General features: G+C 35.2%; 1 protein-coding gene and 1 long non-coding RNA gene across 2 annotated transcripts in view; both read left to right on the top strand.

The window, feature by feature from the left end:
* The window catches only part of twin (CCR4-NOT transcription complex subunit 6-like twin), a 478,069-nt gene that overhangs the window by 297,230 nt on the left and 163,277 nt on the right, over positions 1 to 17,562 (top strand). The window lies entirely within an intron of this gene.
* LOC149417852 (uncharacterized) lies at positions 13,822 to 14,565 on the top strand. The gene is made up of 2 exons (XR_016303108.1): positions 13,822 to 14,041; positions 14,246 to 14,565. It is a non-coding gene; the product is annotated as an uncharacterized LOC149417852 (long non-coding RNA).

The following is a 17,562-nucleotide window of genomic DNA, read 5'->3' on the forward strand; positions in this document are numbered from 1 at the left end:
AGTGCTTTTCTTTTCATTATTATTAACTTGAATAACTTTACAAACGACCTCCGTGATATAACTAACGGTTTACTACTTGACCCCGATTGCGGTTTGTTGCGAGAACCCGATGCTTTGTACCACTCAACTATTTAACGAATTACATGAAGGAGGAACAACACATGCCGGTAGCTCGTTCAACATTCAACCGACTTTCACATAAAACGAGTCGAAAAAACGACCCTTTCTCATGAAACAAGCATAAAAAATTGTGAAAGAGTGTCTGCTATTTATATGTTAACCCTTTAGGTCTCTGCCATGACCGTTATATATATATTTTTTAATGCTTTCAGAAAGTCGGAGAATTTGTTTAGAGGTGTACATTTTAATTGTTCTGTGGTTAACTTCTATATTCTAATATAAAGCTTGGTGTTTATTCTTTCTAACACCGTTCAGTTTATATTTCTAACTATGATGGTAAGGGAGAAACAACGATGTCTGTGAGACCATATGAGCTGTTCCAAAAAACAAACAAATTGACTCTACGGGTAGTAACTGTTTGTTCCAAACCCGAAAAAAATAGTTTGAGGAGTTAATGAGTAAAAATGAATGTGTCGTGATTACGGAAACTTGAATTAAAAACCCTGCCTTCTGGCATCCTCTCAGTTCTGCGGCCGAGCACGTGAGTTACGTGTGTCATTATAGAAGACATGCTGGAAGCACACAGGTGTCATTGGAAAAGTGAGAGTAGCCAGCAGATGCGGCGGAGCGGGCAGAATCGCCGATGAGTCGCCCATCGCCCTCCTTCCGACACACCTTCGTTAACTCTGAAGAACAGGCTTGTTTATGCTGCGTTTGTGTGTATCTTGTCCTCGTACTGTTTTTCCTCTTATTACCTGCGTAATTATAATGTTCAACTTTTCCGCTTGTCATTATTTCGCAGAGATAAATCGATGAAAATGTGTTGAAAACGGGCGTATCCGTTTCCCCAAAGTAAGCTCAATTTTCCTTACATAATAATAATTGGATAACTTGTATCACCTCAGGCGCTGAAATTGTGAATTGAATCAAGTTTAGATATTTCTTTACTAGATTTTTAAATATTTCTTTACTAGATAATCAATTTCATTGACCTGTCTGGGGTCTCAGACTCAAAAGGTCTTATGTAAACACGCATTACAAATCTTGTGAAAAATGCGTCGGGTTCCAAAGTAGCACATTATATTATATTATTCAGTTTGATTTTGTATTTTAGTATTTTGGCCTCAAAATTTAAGTTTTATATGAAAAGGCCTCGCAGTCGTTCTTCTTCAAAAGCGAAACGGTTCAAAAAACAAAACGGTTCAAAAGACGAAACAGTTCAAAAGACGAAACGGTTCAAAAGACGAAACGGTTCAAAAGGCGAAACAAAAATAAAGCGTACTGATAATGTAGATTTGAATAGCAGAAAAGAGTTTATATTAATTTATTTGTAAGAAATACACGTTTCTATAAATTAAACACAAACCTGTTATTATTTTAACTAGTTGTTTTAACATTGTAAGTGATGGAATCTATAGACACGATTTATGCGATCGTTGATTGGTATAACAATACAGATGCTGGGTAATCTCTGAATTATAGTTATTATATCGTCTTTTAATGTGTATAAATGTTTAATGGTGTTCACGATAAACGGAGTGAGATTCAGCAAATTTTTCGCAGTAAAAAAATTAATCAATTAAATTATACGGGCTTATTAACGTTCTTAATGAATTTTATTACGTATTTAATTCTCAATTTCGAAAGAGAATTTTAACCAGTTTGCGTAAACAGGAATTCGTAGTAGCTATATAAATATGGGCCTATTCAATAGTAAAAAGCAGTATTTTGTGGATTGTCTACACTGATTTTTCTACGAAATTTTAACCTTACTAACCACTTCGAAAAGGAGCCCAAACTCGACTTGTAGCCAAAATGATAAATAAATAATTTTATTTTTCGACATTTATTGACTTTTTTTTAAAAGATAGTCAAACATTCCCAGGTTACGGAATAACCTGACAATATTTGAAAATCTCCTACTACCACCACAGTAAGCTGAAAATGTTGCTTGTGTTGCGATGGAGGACTTAGCCAGCCGAGGAATTGAACACACTACGCCTGTGTGGGACCCAAACTCCAATATCAATGTCAACTCGGCCACCGACCGGTCTTTAAAATCTTTATTCATTTTAATGGCATAAAATTCGTCCGTACCACAGTATTACAAAACTTTTCCCCCACAGTGGCGCTATCCCTTTACGCTGTCATACGCAGATCGATTGACTCAAAATATATATTAGCGATTTTAATGTTTGTATTCATTGCTTAAGATTAAGAACCGTTCTCATCCTAGGCAACATTGCTGATATTGTATGGACCTATTACCTACGTAATAGGTTAACCTTATACTATAATCTACTGTGTATGTCTTAATAAATTCAATTTTTCGAAGAAAATTTCTTCTTAAAGCTATCACTTTGTGATGACATTATTTATTATATTAAAACACACTGAGAATTAAATGCCTAATAAAATTCATTAAAAACGTTAATAAGCCTGTAAAATTTTATTGATTCATTTTTTTTCTGCGATAAATTTGCCGAATCTCAATCCGTAGGTATATTAAAGTGATGTACACCAAGTTATTTATGTTTTAATATAATAAAAAATTCTGTTAACTTTACAATTAAATAAGGAACCCATTAATAATAAACGGTGTAAGCCCACAAGACAAATTACATTAAAGCCCATCATCTTTCAATTCCCAGGTCAAAACACGCCTTGTTCATATCTCCATTCGCCCGGAGATAATGTTATACGATAGAGCCATTACACGTTACCATCAATTTGAACGTGTTGGGTTCATAAACTGTTGTCGGTATACCTACCGAGATGTAGAACATGCGATATACATCGGTAGTTAGTTATGTCAAATATCGAAGCTCGTGCCGACCTCGGCAGAGATTAGCCGCGGGTTCGAAGCGATGAACCTGGCCAGCCGAACCCCTTCGTCCTTCGATCTAATTGGTCCAAACGCGCAGGACACAAGTGCTATTATGACAGGCGTGTTCGGTGCTACAATGTAACGGGTGGCGCAGATGGATCGGGTGGTTTTAAAATACTTGTCAAACTGTCAATTTTAAAGGTATTGGATTGAGATAAAGTGCAAAACGTGTAGTTACAATGGAAATTTATTAAAAAAAAATTGTAAAGTTAGATTTTAAAAATTACATCCATCAAATGCCCTCCTTCTCAAGCGACGCATTCTTGGAGTCGGTCCTTAACGTTCCGCATTGCCCGCTCAAGCACATCACCAGGAATTAATGTGATTTCGTTGTGAATTGCTGCCTTCAACTCTTGCCTCTTGCTTCAATTTGCTTCAATTGCTGCCTTCAACTCCTGCCTCTTGCTTCAATTTGCTTCAATTGCTGCCTTCAACTCCTGCCTCTTGCTTCAATTTGCTTCAATTGCTGCCTTCAACTCCTGCCTCTTGCTTCAATTTGCTTCAATTGCTGCCTTCAACTCCTGCCTCTTGCTTCAATTTGCTTCAATTGCTGCCTTCAACTCCTGCCTCTTGCTTCAATTTGCTTCAATTGCTGCCTTCAACTCCTGCCTCTTGCTTCAATTTGCTTCAATTGCTGCCTTCAACTCCTGCCTCTTGCTTCAATTTGCTTCAATTGCTGCCTTCAACTCCTGCCTCTTGCTTCAATTTGCTTCAATTGCTGCCTTCAACTCCTGCCTCTTGCTTCAATTTGCTTCAATTGCTGCCTTCAACTCCTGCCTCTTGCTTCAATTTGCTTCAATTGCTGCCTTCAACTCCTGCCTCTTGCTTCAATTTGCTTCAATTGCTGCCTTCAACTCCTGCCTCTTGCTTCAATTTGCTTCAATTGCTGCCTTCAACTCCTGCCTCTTGCTTCAATTTGCTTCAATTGCTGCCTTCAACTCCTGCCTCTTGCTTCAATTTGCTTCAATTGCTGCCTTCAACTCCTGCCTCTTGCTTCAATTTGCTTCAATTGCTGCCTTCAACTCCTGCCTCTTGCTTCAATTTGCTTCAATTGCTGCCTTCAACTCCTGCCTCTTGCTTCAATTTGCTTCAATTGCTGCCTTCAACTCCTGCCTCTTGCTTCAATTTGCTTCAATTGCTGCCTTCAACTCCTGCCTCTTGCTTCAATTTGCTTCAATTGCTGCCTTCAACTCCTGCCTCTTGCTTCAATTTGCTTCAATTGCTGCCTTCAACTCCTGCCTCTTGCTTCAATTTGCTTCAATTGCTGCCTTCAACTCCTGGAGTTGAAGGCAGCAATTCACAACGAAATCACATTAATTCCTGGTAATGTGCTTGAGCGGGCAATGCGGAACGTTAAGGACCGACTCCAAGAATGCGTCGCTTGAGAAGGAGGGCATTTGATGGATGTAATTTTTAAAATCTAACTTTACAATTTTTTTTAATAAATTTCCATTGTAACTACACGTTTTGCACTTTATTTCAATCCAATACCTTTAAAATTGACAGTTTGACAAGTATTTTAAAACCACCCGATCCATCTGCGCCACCCGTTAGTAAGCTTGGATTGTATCCCCGTAGAGAATATGGAACTGCGATGAACAAAATGTAGGATCTGTAGGATTTTTTTGTGGAATATCATCTCAGTTTATTTACGTTAATTAATAAATCGAACCGATAACTGATATTTACAGCGGACTGTGAGATTTGGATTTGTGATCTGTCGAGAATGAGATAAAGAAAAAGACACAGAAGAACCAAATTGTGTATACATAGTGCCAAAAGAAATTTTTGTATTATGTAGAATTTAGGTTGTTATGATTTCCGTTTTGAACTGTTTTGTTTTCACTTGGCAATTTATTCCGTGCACATGCAAGGCCTTTAGGGCCTGCTACTCCGAAAGCTTTTGTCTCTAAATTTAGTATCTGGACTGCGCTTTGGTTCATTTAACCATTATAGCTGTTGATATTTTGGAATCTTTATGTACATTTAGGCCTATAACAATTTCATAGTATTCAGTTATATAACTGTTCAACTGTTCGAGGTTGATGTTACATAAGAGCGGCAATGTTATTTATTTGTCAGTACACGCGGAGAAAACTTACTGATATGAAATAATGTTAATTAATTAAAAATCTGGTCGAATTATTCATTTCCTGGTAAAAATGGGACTGCAGGTCTATAACGAATGAATTGAAAGAGTTTCTAACAAAGTCTCACTCAAAGGCAAATGTTTTATGAGGACGGCGGAGCACGTGTTCATACAAATACTGATATTGTCGCATTCCATCGTGATATGTATTAGAAAAAGAACACGTGCTCTCGATATATTCTGAATTACTAATATTTTATCAGGAAGTTGGCATGCTGTCACTTTTTTAAGGATCATTTTTCTCCGTGCATGTGATTAAATTTCGGTACCCTTGACGCCCTTAACCCTTTTAAATTTCGAAAAAAAGAACATAGTTTTCTTTATTTTCTTCATTATCTTCGTTCAAAGCCTTCCTAAGCCACCAAAGTGGTTTGTTCTTGAAATCGGCCATTAGCCTTGCGCCGCGAGAAAAATAGCCTATTCATTTCTTATTGGTCCCCGATGTCCGCAACTGCCGCCGAAGAAACTGTGATATCGCTCGCAAAAAGTAACTCCACCATATTACTGTCTTAACCAATTTTTCTTGCCCTACCAACCAACCACGCCAGGAGATTACAGTATTTTTGTTAATTTAAAAAAATGTTTCGACTCATAAATTATAAACTTAACTTACACTTAAAATACATCGAATCCATTAAATTTCAATCAAATTTCAAGCATCAACTGTAAACAGGTGTCCCCTATTAATTGACTGAGCGATGTTTTATCTCGATCTTTTTGAATTTCGTCTGTCTGTAAATTTATTTGTACGCCCCGTTTCCGTTTCAAGATAAAGGCCGTTTTAATGGTTCAGTAATGATTATTTTTTCAAATGTGAAATCGTCATACTTATTTGGGCTTTTTCGCATTTTTTTATATTATTATTTGAAAAAATAATTGTCATTAAAATAGTGACGTTTCTTTGGACAGTTAAATAATTATTAATTAATTAAATGTTACATTAAATATTCAATGGTGTATAGTTATGTGGGTTGGTATTTAAGTACCTACTTGCAAATCTTTTGATTTCACAGGAAATTTTGATTTATTAAATAAGAGAAAATTGGAAACATAACTTATTTGAACGGGAGGTCTACTGTTCATAGAACTGCTAGTATTCATTTATCAAGTAGTAACATGTGATAAATCTGTCTGTTTTTGTGTTCGACAAAAACTTAATTACACAGATTGTTACTATTTGTCGTATAGCCTTTCGTTTTGAATCCGGTTATTGCGAGTTAGAATTCAGTATTTTTTTTGCACTTCTAGTTTATGGCTGTTGTCGTATATTATTGTTTAACACCTCCCGAATTCGTTCGATATTCGGATACAAAAAATTATGGCACTCGCATTTCGGCGATATATCTTTTGAATATTAAATTGATGCCAGTGCTTTGTAAAAGCTATTGAAAAATATTTTTCACTGACCCGAAATTCGGTGGCTACCGAAAATGCAAGGCGAATATTTTGACGCTTCTGCTCACTGTACACTGTACTGTTTTGCCACTTCAGAAACTAAACAAACATGTTTTTCTATAGAGGGTATTGAGAGACGCACCTGACTTACTTTAACCAATGATTGCCGAGGTGATTCCAACAGAATTCAGATCTAAACTAAAACTTACCTCTTCAAGCTCTCATACCCTTAAATAAAATATACATCTGAGAGTAGTATTCTTGTATTGCCTATAATACATCCTAATCACACTTTTCTTATTGGATTTACATTATTGAAATCTGTCTTATACCGAGGGACTAATCACGTATAGGAAGATTAATACTGATCAAAACCTTGTACTGTAGTACCGCCTAGCATAACATTTGCTTTTCCTTTCCTAAACACGCTCATTAAAGAACATAAATACATATTATTAAAATAAATACCGTAAAGTCAATTATGTCCTGTGCGTGCGAACCGTGTCTAAGTCTTTATAATAAAGAATAAACAGTGTTAATCTCATGTGACCTACCAGTTAAGTATGGTATTGTATATTATCTTCCTGTACAAAATATAAATAAATAAGAATAATAACATATGTACATTTGTAGAAATTTATTACATATTTGTACAGCGCCCTTGAGGTGATTTTGATAGTTATGATAGATATCATCCAAATATTATTATTATTTGTTATTTGGGAGCAAAAAATGTAGGTGATATTTTGGTCCCCTGTGAATTTTGTTTTCAACCAAAAACAGTAGACGAGTCGAGGTGACGGCATGTGAAAAAAATTGTTTTTGTTTGTTTTAAAAAATATAAATATCAAAAATGTCACCGGAGACCAAAATTGCATTTACAATTTTACTCCTAGTAATGTCAGAAATCAGTGGCACAATCAGTTATGTCCTGCAATCTAAAACGAATTATTTTTTCTTAAAAATATCAAAGGTGATTTTTTTTTCTCAAATTCTAATTCAAATTAACCAGTCAGTTTTTTTTTCCAATTACGCTCTTGTAGTGAGCCAATTCGCTCTACTCAAAGATCATTGACTTCTTAATATTTTTTTGAATGCAATTGACATATTTTTTTATACCTTGTCTATTTATAGACCCAGTATTTAGTTTGTGCTGCTCATAATATCCTCGTAGCACAAGGATATTTTTTTCTGACCTAAAAAACGTGGCTGAAATCACAAAGGTGTTAAAGTATTTCATTGTTATTAACCACTCAGGCCTCTGGCATATTCTGTTAAAAAATCGGGGTATTTCCGCTTTGCAATAGAATCCAAAGATTTTGAAAAGTTAAAAACTGTTCTTAAAAGGTGATGAAATACGCTTACAGATTTTATTATTAGAAAAATACATATAATTTTTTAAACATTTTTAACGCAAACATAATTTAGTTAAATTGCTCACCTTACGTTTTGATCATCTAAACACTGAACCAAAATTACTGATTTTTTTATTTAAAAAGACACATTTTATTAGAAAAATATATTATAAACAATTCAGTTATGTACAATAAATAATGTATATTTCTTAATAATCATATGTAAAAGCCCCGAAAAAGGGCGTTAATTAATAAATAAATAAACATTATCAGTACCTCATTTTTTCCGTTTCTTTAATTTTTTTCAAATTGTGTTCGGATCTTTTGGTTTCATTTGGTTTATTTGAATTATTCTGTGGTTAACTTTAGATTTTAATATAAAGCGTGGTGTTTTCTCTTTCTAACACCTTTTCGATCATATTTATAACTATGACAGTAAGGGAGATTCAACAATTTCTGTGAGACCATAAGTGCTGCGAAACAAATGCGAACATATTAGCCTGAGGGGTCCATATGTATGTATAAAATAATATTTTAAAAAAAATGGAACAAGAAATATATCCGCAGTGTTTATCCACAATCTATTACTCCATAAGAATGGGTAATCCCCAGTCTCTGGGAAATTAATTGCAAATTATAATACCTATGTACTATACTTATAAAATCAATCCCAAGAACAATAAAACGTAATTTATTTCGACTTGTACGTTTGGCGCGTATTGAATTATTACTATATTTATGGCATAAATCAGATTACATTTACACTCTATTCTCGAGGTTAGCGGACTAACTACTCCACGACTTTAAACAGTTTAAAAAATGCGAATCTTCCGAGAACACAACCTTTGCGGCGGAATTTATTGTAGATTCGTGAATCTATTTGAATTGCAAAGTTAGTATTATTCAAGTAGCTTATATTCATAACTAGGTATTATTCCTCTAAAATATGGTAATATTTAAACATCACAATATAAACTTTACATAGATGGTATAGAACGTATTCAAAACAAATTTATAAAATATCTTTACCTCCAAATTCAACAATAACTTTGAACGCACATTTCAAACTTTGCAGCAAAGGCTGATGTAACATTTATACATAGAATTTTAAACAATAACATCGACTGTACCGAACTTCTGTCACTTATTAATTTTAACATACCTGAGACGTACACGAGATACAGTGCTATTAATTGCATTTGTTTTGTAATTAGTGCGCTTAATTACAAAACAATTCAGCATCTAATTCGCCAATTAACCGTGCTCTTCATACTCTCAATAATATTGGTCTAAACTAAAACATTGACATTTTTTCGGACTCACTTCTCAAATTCAAACGTGGCATCATGTCAATAATATAAACTGTTTAATGCGCATACATATACACACACTCACATATAAATACACGCACACCGTATACACAACATAAGTCAACTGGTAATTAAGTAATATACATACCACATAAAAGACATTACAAGGAAACATATCATAGGTAGGTACCCAACACCAAATATTTAATATCTGTAAATTGTTTCATCACTGTAACTCATCTACTGTTTGTTTCTATAATATCAATTGACTAAATAAAATCACACAATTCGTGTTTTTAACAGTTTCGTGTTAAATATTTTTCGCAGCTCCTTTTCAGAGCAAATATCCCTATTTACTATTCGGAAACGATTTTACTTTTCAATTCTGTCGCGTATCTCGTCAAACCTGAAAAACTTGTTTGTTCATTTTGTCAAGGTTTTTATTTCTACGACACGTTCCTGATGCCATCGTTCTTTCGAATAGGATAATATTACGAATATAATCCGATTTTGATATTTAAATCTGAGATTTCCTTGAATTTTAATACAGTGTTATACTATTGCGAACATAACAGATCAATAAAATTTTATTGCCTTCTTTCCAATTGTATTTTTATTAATGAGTCGGCACCAGCTTTAATATCGTCTATACCGTTTCATTGTTAGAATCCCTTTTACGATTACGGGTATCGAATAAACTTTGTAGCAGATTTGTTAGTAAGTTTATGTTTTCAAAGGTCGCGGGTTCAGTGCTAACACCGCCATCCTGCAATAAGTTTATCGTATCTTCGTAGTTCGGATCGCCAGTTCCTAGTAGTCAAAAGAATCACGAGAACTTCGTTTTAGTTAGAACCATTTTTTATGCTACGATTAAAAGTTTTTATTCCAGATTTTATCACGAGATAATAAAATTCTTGAAAAATGAAAAAAAAACTTTAATGCAAGTTTTAGTTCGAGATTCTTCATACGGAGATTTTAAAATAGCTTTCGGAATAAAAAGGAATTTGAAAAAAATCTTACTTATGATATTCAATAATAGATTATTTAAATAATAAAAGGTCACCTTCTCACAAAGAACTCATTAATCAAAAGCTTTTATTTTTTGGAACAACTGCCCGCTTTTTAGAGGATGCATCCATCCCTCTGCTTAAAAAAAGGATTTTGACTTTTACGTAATCGGGTTAGGTTAAGTGTTTTGTAAGAGAATTTTTCTTTGAAGTGAAACTTTAACGGAAGGGAAAAGTTATTTCCCCCCCGCCGCGGCGGGAGGCTCATAATGAAAAAAACTTTTCTCCTTGCAACCAACCCGCCACCAGCCCCTTACATAACAATAATTGTTTCCTAACTCTCCCATTATATTTTATTATATTACGAAGGTAGCAAAATAGCATTGATAAAAAATAAACACGATTGGCATGTGTAGCGCTGAAAATGACAGCAAACACCGAGAAGCCTGCTATGTAATTAAATTATCATCAAAATTAATAATTCGCTTTCAAACTGGAACTGATTTGTGAAGAATTCATACCATCCCGTGATTTTTCACTAGTGTTAACTATTTGTATGGTGTACCCAATTTAAGCTGCCACGTACCGTGGAAATTTAATAATAATGTTAATTACATGATCTTAAAATTGCGACCCGTTGGTATAGTTAAAAATATATAAACCAAAAATAATTCGTTATTCGTAATTTCTGCGTTTCTTTATCCAACGTTATTTTTTCTCCATGAACTTTGACCTTGATATCTTATAAAAATTAACGATTTTTTTTTATTCGTATTTATTTTACCCAGAAGGCAGTTTGTAATTCATGGAATGTTAATACCATTTTTTAAAGGAGAAATTTAAAATATCAGACCATTTTGTAAATACTGCTCTGCACAATTAGTTTTCTTTGTTAACCTTTGTATTATTTTCCCCTTTTATAAAATAACTCTTTCCATCATAGTTTGTAAAATTTCTTGACCCTCAAAGCTTCGTTGAAATATTGCATAAACTTAATAATATTTATAGAACCATTACGTTTCTCAAAATTGATAAAAAATAAGTTTAAAAAAAACAGGAGAATATCATCGCTTCATGCTTTTCAAAACAAAAATCCAAGAATGACGGCAAAATAATTTAGTCGATTTATTGAATGTATTTTTAATAAAACTGACCTATTTCACTTGAGGGCTCATCTAGTATTTTCTACATCTTACTACAGACCTCTTCTCATAAACCCAATCCCTCCCTTAGCTTTGCCGTTGAAGGATACGCCTCTAGAGTGGATTTGATGGATTTATTACAATTTAATGACGTAGAAAAAGTATCGAACGCAAAAAATAAACCCTCTGTAAATGTAAGACGGCTTACGTCGTTCTTTACTTTTCCGGGCGGGCCATTCTGAGCCTTATTCGGTTTGCGTAAGTGTGGGAGTTGCGTGGGTGTATAAATAGACTTGGGCCGTTTGGTTGGGGAGGAACCCTTAAATAGCCGACTAACTGTCGTTGGGTCCGTCACGCAAGAACGGACTTGGAGCACTCTTTTTTGGCCGGGAGTAATGCAAGGAAACATTGCTAGTTTTCTTACGTAAGGTGGGCGTCGGTATATTCTCTGGAGGTTCTGACCTTCAAAATAAACCTAAAAACAAGTGTGTGTAGGCACTACACGTTTCAAACATTTTAACAAGTTTATCGTGAATCCACATTAATCGGAACAGGCCCCGTAGTAAGCGTTCAAAGATGGTTTGAAAGGGAGATATGTAAATACGAATGTTAGAGGGACCGCGCTAATATTAAAAAAACTATAATCACTAAGCGAAAATGGTAAATGTAAAACACGACTCGTTTGAAATAGAGCAAAAATCTCTCGACAAATGCTTTAGTTGCATTTAACGATACACTACATTTTTTCATACCTATAACATATTAAATAACTGAACACAACGTGTTTTTATAATTTCGGAGCTTACTTTCCGAATTTTTTTCCATCGAGAGAATTTCATATAATTAATGTTTCGACAAATGTATAGATATTATCTTAAAAAATATATTTTTTTTAAATTTTTTGGGAACTTAAAACTTAAATATTTTAAGAGAAATATGTTGTAAATCGGTATAAATTGGGAATGCGGGGTTTTAACATGTTTGTGTATCTGTATGCTTTAGAGCAGGGGTTCCCAACCTTTTTGTACCTTAGAGCATATTTTAAAATATCGGTAGGGTGGCGGGCACCGTCTATTTTTAATCGACAAACTCGGGGCAGCAATCGCAATCAAAATGACAACAACGCGGTTCCAGGCGGGGAATGCTATTTGCATATCACTCCTTGTACACGCCGAAAACCCGAAGTGAGCCGATGATCGCCGAACCGATCGGGACGGTACGAGCACGTGACTACTGTCAGTTTGGCTGTCGGGGTCATGCTTATTGCTTTCACTGACAGACAGCTCTGGCAGAGTCATGTGCCATGTGTTTTGGCGCCTTCGGCGTTCATCGGCTCAGTTAGTGGCGTTCGTTCACTTCGGGTTTTCTGCGTGTACAAGGAGTGATGTGTAAATAGAACTCTCCGTTCCAGGCTAGCGTGAAGAGTGCAGTCTGGCTCGTCGCCAGACAGGTCGCGACAAGTACTGTCAGCAAAGGAACCACTCATACATACAATATTACAAACATGCGAACGTATGTAATAAACCTTGGCACTCAAAATTACAACTCTAACAAATAAATAAAAATAATTCACATTTTTAATTAATCTTTATGAAAAAATTATTTCACCGTCGAATAGTGGCTGGCACGTACGAATCGTTCGAATACGGGTTAGGAACCCCTTTAGAGAGTATTTCCAGAGGTAACCGCTGTAACCAAAGATATTAGAAGAACGAGATGTGCTATGCGCAGTTCGTACTGAGTGGAATTGTTTTGCCCAGTGTCGCCGGTTTTGTTCACCAATACTACTGCACACCTTCGCTTGCGCTAAGGTATCCGCACTAATACATAGAACAGATTTCTGTGCGTACACGTCCCGATACCGTTCAAAGTACCCTAATTAGGTAGTACTCCGGCTACGGTCCGGCGGCCAACATAGCATATCTCGTTCTTCTAATATCTTTGGCTGTAACTCACATTCCACATCACCAAACTAATGTTCGCAACGAAGATTGACTAACGTGACACGATATCACTGCTAGACATGGTTGTATTTTTAGTCTATGCTACTAAACGTATAAACTTACGTTTTTCTACAATCCACATCTGCCCTAATGACCAATAGCAGAGGTGTTGGTTAACCAATAAATACTTCCCGGGCGGCGGTACCTATACTCGCCTTCCAAATTTGTATAATTCATTTTGTTTTCAAATAATCAAACAAATACTGTTGTCAGAAACGTTCAGAAAAATGGAGCCATATTTTCACGACAGACAGCATGGCGCGCTCTGTTCAGCTCCGCCAGAACACAACGCCATTACTATATTGGTAAAACTCAATCACCGCTACAAAGGGGTTATTCATTTTTATACTATTTCTATAGTACTCCTGCAAACGAGTTACCATTTTTACTAAGTGCCGAGGAATACCTGTTTATGATTGTATTATTGTTCATCACGAGTTTTTAACTCTTTGAAGTACTGTGGTTTCAAAATTCGGCCACCTTGAAAATAAATAATTATGCTAAAACGGCCATCTATTGACAAGTTTTTTAAATGCCATGTGAGACATAGATTCTCTACTATTTAGTTTCCAATAGCGATAATAGGTGGCTTTGCACGGTTTGGTTATGTGTTTGACAATTGCCAGCGAATTGTGGTTTTTTGTGATCTCCGACTTTAAAGTGAAATATAACGGTATGTATTTCGAATTTTTGTCCATTTCTTATGAATTCTAGTGCCCTTGTATTTCATTTGTTGAATTATCAATAAGAAATGTCTATAAATATAATATTTTTTTGTAAAATCGAAATTTTTTGGTGGTTTTGCTTTTCGACCACCGTACTTGAGGTAATTTTTTTAGTCTTACAACATGGTTATTCTGATTTTATAATTTTACAGATACACCATGCCGAAGAAAGGTCTTCGCCAAGAAGAAATCGCAGGAATACTTTTAGAAGAGATACCTTCTGATGATGACAGTTGTTATGGGTGCTCAGACAATGAGGAAGAGGATCTACAGGAGGAGCATCTAGCAAATGTCACAGTTAGCGCCTCTTCGGACGATGATGATGATGAACTGCCTCTATCTTGTGTGAGGAATCAAATCCCGGCGTCTTCTTCATCTACCACACTCGATCACCCTATAGCAGGCACATCCAGCCCTTCTGGTTCACAATCACCATCTACTTTTGATGTTCATCTTTCGCGTACGCGTAACCGACCAGTATCGTCTTCTCCATCTGCCCAGTATAGTCCTAATATCTCAATGTCCGTTTTGTCATCCACCGCTGCTGTTCCAGGCACAACTGCATCTACACCTGTCATACCTGCGATTATAGTCGTGCCTAAATGGAGCCGTACGTTCAATACCGCCCTCCCTGGTGAATTCCGTGAAGAAACAGGACTACATAATGACTTTCTTACGATGGAAAATCCCACACCTTTGGAAATTTTTCTGAAATTTTGGACTCCTAGTTTGATTGAAAATATCTGCTTCCAGACCAATCTATACGCACAACAAGTCGGGAAAAATCACCAACCCACAACCGTTCAGGAAATTAAAAAATTCATTGCACTAAATTTAGTAATGGGAATTAAAAAATCCCCCAGTTATAGAGACTATTGGTCATCGTCCCCTGATTTACACGACCCCTATATTTCAAGATTTATGACAGTCCATAGGTTTGGCTGGCTGTTGTCAAACCTTCATCTCAACGACAATTCATTGATGCCTGCTAGAGGTCAACTTAATTTCGATAAATTATATAAAATAAGGCCTTTGTTGAACTGCTTGTCAGACACCTTTGATCGAAATTACAAGCCATCACCTACTTTGGCAATTGACGAGAGCATGGTCAAATTCAAAGGCCGCAGCACATTGAAGCAATACATGCCCAAAAAACCCATTAAAAGAGGCTATAAGATCTGGATGATGTGTGCAGAAAATGGATACAACTTAAAATTTGAAATATACACAGGAAAAATTGGTGACTACGCTGAGTCTAACTTAGGGCCAAGAGTTGTCTTAAATTTTTGTCAATCTATTCAAGGTCGTAACTACACAGTTTACTTTGATAATTATTTTAATTGCTACCCCCTACAAAAACAGCTGAAAGATATGAATATTCGCTCATGTGGAACTGTCCAATCAACCAGAAAATATTTGCCTAAGATGAAGGATGATAAAAACCTAAAAAGAGGTGAATATGACTGGTACGTGAGTGATACTGGAATTTCCATGATAAAATGGAGAGATAGAAGAGCTGTACACCTCCTTTCAAACTTTTACCCGTGCTGAGGCCCCCATTTTATAATTTAAGAATTTATTATAACATTATTATTATTATTTATTATAACAACTGCATGAATTATGTGGACAAGTTTGATCAAAAGAAGGCGGTTTACTCGATAAACAGAAAGTCTAAAAAATGGTGGCATCGTTTATTTTTCCACTTTTTAGATGCAACAATTGTAAATTCTTACATTGTTTACACAGAGCTCTGCAAGTTGGGTAAGGCTGACAAAGACAATCCATTGAGGCTCAAAGATTTCCGGAGGCAAGTTTACAGAGGACTTTTGGCTGAAGAGGAGCTGAAATGCACCAAAAAGCGTGGGTCCACATCGGAGGTGGTGGAAATTAAGAGACATAAGCCTTACGTGGACCCTGAAATACGTCTGAAAAATAGCGCCCACCGGCCAGAACATACTACTTCACGTCGTTGTGCGAATTGTAGTACAAAAGACAGGCCCATACATTCCAACTGGATATGTTGTGTTTGCAAAGTACCCATTTGTGTAAAAAAAGATAAAAACTGTTTTATCTTTTTAATAAAATTTCCACAATTAGTCATATAAAATGGCCTTTTTTTATTTCTAATAAACTTTTGATTTGAACCTAATATTTTTTTCCCATGTGTACTGTGGTATAAAATTTTGACCACCTCATTCCTGAAAAGCCTTCAGTCCAATTTTTTTTTAAATATTTTTTCCTCGTTATTATAAGTTACATCAATTGATTAAAAAAAAAAAAAAGGTAAAAAATAAGAAAAAAAAGTTCGTACCTCAAGGAGTTAAAGAATGCGGACCAAATTTATTACCCATCTTCGCGGATATCATTTATAATCGTATTGCAAAACCTTCATGGTAATGAAATTTCAACCAGACATTATCGCCTACTGAAGTTAAAATAATTGTTATTACCAATTATTTAAAAAATTAATGTTTTATTAAAACCGTTATATGGTTACGTACCTAGTTAATAATAAAAAAATAACATGAATACATTTTTTCTCTCTTTTTTGTATTTGTTGTATTGATGTATATTACGTTAGTTAATTTTGTCCTATCTTATTTTTTATATAATATTTTGTTGCTGTACCTACATAATGCCAAAATGTAAAAATTGAATTGCAAATCCCGTTCATGCAGCTGGGAATAATACATTATTATTTACTTTATTTACTTCTTTCCGATTTTATGTCCTTGTTATTTCTTCCCCATAGGAAAAACTAAACCCTTCCACACACTTTTCCACAAATGATCATCTAGTTAATCAACATTATGCAAGTGCATTATATAAGCAAAATAAATACAAAACAATTATCAGTTATGGAGCTTAATGGATTTATGGAGCTTAATGGATTTATGGAGATAATTTTAGACGGTACCTAATTGTATCTTGTTCGTGGGCTAGCGTATAGATGTGCATATTTGATGTCAAGTACGTAGTAAGTACGAGTATAATCATTTGATGTCCAGCATCCCTTCTACAAAAAGTCACCGGCCGCCACTGGTAGGCGTGTGCATTAATTATTAAGTTTATGGTTTGATTTGCTATTTATGTTACGTTTTTGCCTGACCGTACTTATTTTATATCCGCACTGGAATTCGCTTGATCGCAACGTTGTATGCAGCCACTTATCATGAGAATGCGTTTAATTTCCTGCGTTTATTTCTAAAATTGCAATACGCCAGCGTGCGCTGTTTTACAAATACTACAAGTAAAATGCCAGTGAACCGTTATTAGATTATGCAAGAATATGCCACTTTACTTATCAAATACACATACCTGCAAATCAGGTATTTACGTGGATTGGTAGGTCTATTGGTCTAGTTTAATGAAACGCGATGGATTTAGCAGAGTAATAACATGTACCTACATCTTAATAGATGTAACCACAGATATAGGAATTAATAGACGAGAAGATAATGGCGAG

Source organism: Hesperophylax consimilis, chromosome 14 (genome assembly GCF_061612785.1).
Source record: "Hesperophylax consimilis isolate HC1 chromosome 14, BYU_Hcon_1.0, whole genome shotgun sequence".
NCBI lineage: Eukaryota > Metazoa > Arthropoda > Insecta > Trichoptera > Limnephilidae > Hesperophylax > Hesperophylax consimilis.